Source organism: Cucurbita pepo, chromosome 13, assembly GCF_057944985.1.
Source record: "Cucurbita pepo subsp. pepo isolate OVF chromosome 13, ASM5794498v1, whole genome shotgun sequence".
In the NCBI taxonomy this organism is placed as follows: Eukaryota; Viridiplantae; Streptophyta; class Magnoliopsida; order Cucurbitales; family Cucurbitaceae; genus Cucurbita; species Cucurbita pepo.
Genome location: NC_141810.1, coordinates 10355409 through 10360374, shown reverse-complemented (window position 1 = coordinate 10360374; position 4966 = coordinate 10355409). Strand labels below are relative to the sequence as shown.

The window sequence follows — 4966 nt, the reverse complement described above, 5'->3', positions numbered from 1 at the left end:
CTATTTTAACACTCTAATACATATAAAATAATTAAAAAAAATCAATCCCACCGTTTCATTTACCACCCAAATTTTCACCCTTAAAAAAAAAGTAATAATAGTAATAGTAATAAATCCCTTTCTTATTTTTTATTCCTAAATTATCCTATAAAATCATTTTTCCCCTTAATCTAAAAATCATAAACTCACCAAGAAAATTAATCATGGAACTTCCTCCAAAACCCACAAAAATCAATGTAATTTTTCTTCTTCTTTCTCTTTGAATTTCACTTTTTTTTTTCTTTGTTTCATTCTATTGATGGTGTGGGCTTGACTTGTTATTCTACTTTTCATTGGTTTTTCTTTCCGATTACTTAAAATGATTATGAGTTTTTGTTCAAAATCGGGATTGGTTGATTGAAAAACTTTGTTTCTTTCATGTAACCAACACAAAGATGAACTAATAAACCTAACTGTCGTTTTCAACATTATTTTATCGAGAAACAAAAAGAGATTGAATCATCTGTGATTTTGTTCGGCAGGTTACCGCGGTGAGAATCTCAGCCGTGATTGTACTGGCATTGGTGAGCTTAGCCACAGTGGACGCTCTGAATCCACGTCTAAGTTCGAACTCTCTGAAATTTCAGGCCATCAATTGCCGAAAACACTCGGCGTTGCTGACGGAGTTTGGCGGCGTTGGTGATGGAGTAACTTCAAATACTCACGCGTTCCAAAAAGCGATTGAACATCTCAGCACACTCGCGGCAGATGGTGGTGCTCAATTGATCGTGCCGCCGGGGAAATGACTGACTGGAAGTTTTAATCTGACTAGCCATTTCACACTTTTTATCGATAAAGAAGCAAAAATCTTGCATCCCAGGTTCGACCCATCGAGTATTTTATTTTTATAAAGCTAACTTTGGGAGTGGTGATTTGAGTACTTTAATCTATAAGTACTTCAATCCAAAATAAATGAGTCGAATTTGTTCCTCTTAAGTGTAAAATGAATCAGAATGGCCACTTGTGGAAGTTCTCCAATCTTATGGAGGAGGAAGAGATGCTCCCGATGGACGGTACAGCAGCCTCATCTTTGGAACTAATCTCACCGATGTGGTTATCATAGGTGATTATTTTTCTATTACTTTTTCACCTTCTATTTTTTTTTTAAATGGTTTGCAAAATTATAATCATTATAGGCTTCTGTGCTATTAGAATTAAATAAAAAAAATAAAGTAAATGAAAACATAACAAAAACATTTATATAGAAAATAAAGTTGGGTTGGTCACATGGTGTAGGTAACAACGGTACAATCGACGGGCAGGGATCTTCTTGGTGGGAAAAATTTAAGGGGAGCTCAAGGTAACATGACCATATGTGATCGAGATCATGTACTCTGATCAAATCCAGATCTCAGATCTCACTTTGATCAACTCACCTTCTTGGTTTGTCCATCCGATTTACAGCAAGTTTCACTATTTCACTTCAATCCCATTATACTTATATTTTAGGATTATGGTTGAAAGAAGAAAAAAAAAATAAAAAAGAAAAAAAGAAAAAAAGAAAAGAAAAAAAAAAGTTAAAACTTGTAATAATATACCATTCAAATCATTCCAACTAAAATTTTATATATATATATATATATATATATATATATATATATTATTATGATTTATTTTTAATCTAGTTGGGTTTGGTTGGGTGAAAATGCAGGAATGTGATTATCCAAGGGCTTACTATCTTGGCACCCGTTACCGTACCCAACACCGACGGAATCAATCCAGGTTCCCTTCTTCTTCACCTTTAAAACCTTAGGGTTCATTTCTTTGTCAATCCCTCTCCCTAATTCTCTATTCGATTTATCAGATTCTTGTTCCAACACTCGAATCGAAGAGTGCTACATTGTCTCCGGTGACGATTGCATTGCCATCAAGAGCGGATGGGACCAATATGGTATCAAGTTCGAAATGCCGACCGAGGACCTTGTCATTCGCCACCTCACTTGCATATCACCAGATTCTGCAGGTATCGCCCTTGGCAGCGAAATGTCTGGCAGAATTCGCAACGTCAGGATCGAAAACGTCACTGCAATCAATACACAGTCTGCTGTCAGAATCAAAACCACTCGCGGACGAGGTGGTTTCGTCAAGGACATTTTCGTCCGAAGAATGTTTCTATCCACGATGAAATACGTCTTCTGGATGATTGGAGACTACAAATCGCATGCAGATGACAAGTTTGATCCCTCAGCATTGCCGGTGATTAAGAACATTAATTACAGAGACGTGGTGGCTGAGAATGTTAATATGTCGGCGAATTTGGCAGGGATATCGGGAGATCCATTCACGGATATTTGTATTTCGAATGTGAAGATTGGATTGTCGAAGAAGCCTAAAAAGTTGCAGTGGAACTGTACAGAAGTTGAGGGATTTAGTAGTGATGTGGATCCGCCGCCATGTTCTCCACTGGCTAAGGCAGCGAAAAGTGGTGGATGTGACTTTCCTGAAGATAAGCTGCCAATTGAGAATGTTCAGTTGAAGTCGTGCTCTGTTGAAATTCCTGCCTTCTAAGTAGAGACTTTATTTTTTTAAAAATTGTATGGAATAAATGGTAATGAAAAATTTAATGAAGATATAGATCAAATGTCTTTTCCTTTAAAATTTATAAAACAAAAAATAATAATAATAATAATAATTTTGAAAATAAGTTATTTCAACTAGATTTTCGAGATAATACTCTAAATTTGAAAAAATAAAATGAAACCTCTTAAATCTAAATATGTATGAATCTACCATGAAGTTTTTATGGTATTATAACGACATTGTATCAAATTCTGTGTAATCTGTTTTATGTTTTTAGTACAACAATTATATGAGGTAGGAATTGAATCTTCAATCTTAAAGAAAAGAGTGCATATCAATTACTAAGTTTGAAAGAATTTAGAGAATAAAAGATAAGAATGAAGAGAAAGGAACCTAAAAAGGAAATTAAGTGATGTTTAAAGAGAAAAAAAACGAAGAAAATAATTTAGAATCATCAATGAAGAATTAGGAGATTTTATTTTAGTTGTTTTTAGGAAGTGTGGGTCCATATTTGCTCCCATGGGCCATGTGTAGAATAGTAAATAAACATCTAAACGCGCTTAGGATAGTCACCTAAGAGAATACAACTTTTAAATGATAGGTCTCATTCATGATTGCATGTACGGAGTATTTGTTAAAATACTCAAGCCACATGCTACTTGCTACTTATATTTTCTACATTTGCAAAGCATCATTGCACAGTTGACGGCGACATTACCATTTTATAAACCATGACACATGTATAGAATAGTTGTATTTAATTTCATAGACTATAAGTTAGTATAGGGTATTTATGTTTTATTTTTACGGATGTCTATTTTAATTTTATGTTGTTTTGTTTTAAAGACTTTTTATTGAACATTAAATCCATGGCAATGTTTTATGAATACGTCTCAAATGATTATTTCCGCATAAAATGGTTATATTATGTATATGATAAGGATTTTAAGTTAGTACTTGAAAGCCCGTAAAACAGTGAAATTCCAACAAGTTTACAAGGAGTTTGAATGGAAGATGTGATGTGAGCAAGCCAGTTTTGGTTTTCCTTCTTGACTTTATGTGCTCTCAGTCCTTGAATGTCGAGACCTACACACTACCAACACCATTCAAGAAATGAACAAGCTCTAGAGATGTGCCAAAGTGCTAATAATTTTATGTTGTAGTGTAGTTTTGATAAGTAGTGTGTTGAATAAGGCATCAATCATTTTTAAGCAATGAACCGGGCTTCGACATTTCTTTGGAATTCATGACCTTGCAAAATGTGAGCTCTCATGGAAAATTAGGTGCTCTACTAAAAAAATTTCATATGGTATATGAGTGAGTGTAACGACCCTATATTTCTACTAACCTAAAGTCGTTACTTTCATCATAACATACTTTCTTGTGTGGAAATAAACATTTAAAACTTCATCATAAAACATTTTCATGGACTTACATGCTCGAAAACATCTTTAAAATAACATAATGAAATATAAATTAAAAAAATAAACATTAAAAGTAAAAACACCCTACATTAAATCAATTAATTGAGCAAATTAATATTTCACATGATGATCATGCGTGACTCGATCCTGTTCCTCATTGAGTTATGAATTTCGACTCTGAAGGGTTGTCTTTTGAATTGCATGGGTGATAATTACTTTTGTAGCCAATTCAATATGGACTTTGGGGACCTATGCCTTTCCATTTTGGGGACCTGGCTAAATATGGAATCCAAAGCATAATTTCACGAAATGGAGTTCACTTTTTTCCAATATAAGGTAAGTAGTTGAATAGTTCCCTTGAGTGTTGATTTCAGAACTTGAAAAATGGGATCCCATTTCTCAATGTTTGGAGAGGGGCATAGTTTCTAATTAGATAATAAATAAATTATTTATAAGAGAATCGATGGTACTTTAGGCAAAAAATGTAATTACATGGGTAAAATAAACTTTAACCCAATTATAATTATGAACAACTCACAAAGAATTGACTAGCCTTGATAATTATATTAATGGACACAAAGAGTTTAATTTTTAATAATAATTTTGGTTATTTGATTTATACCTTAATATTATGAAAAATTCAAGATTATTAGTATAATCTTGAACAATATGTACTTCACTTATTGGAGTATCACGTTCGAGTAATAATCTAAACAGTTTATAATAAATAGATAATGTTGAGTGTCTTATCCTCGTAATACTAATGATACCCCCACATTGTAATTATTAAAAATGATTTGATCCAAATTATTCACTAGGGGACATGCGAGTGGGGTATCCTATACAATGAGTTTGTATAAGACTCAACCACATATATTTAATTTCTCTTTTTAAATCAATTAATTGAAAAAATTAATATTTCGCATGATGATCCAACGCGACTCGATCTTAATCCTCACTGAGTTATGAATTTATGCCTGTGA

General features: G+C 33.2%; 1 pseudogene; it reads left to right on the top strand.

Annotated features, from left to right (window-relative positions):
- Positions 1-203: 203 nt before the first annotated feature.
- LOC147789725 (putative polygalacturonase) lies at positions 204-2547 on the top strand (annotated as a pseudogene).
- Positions 2548-4966: the final 2419 nt, after the last annotated feature.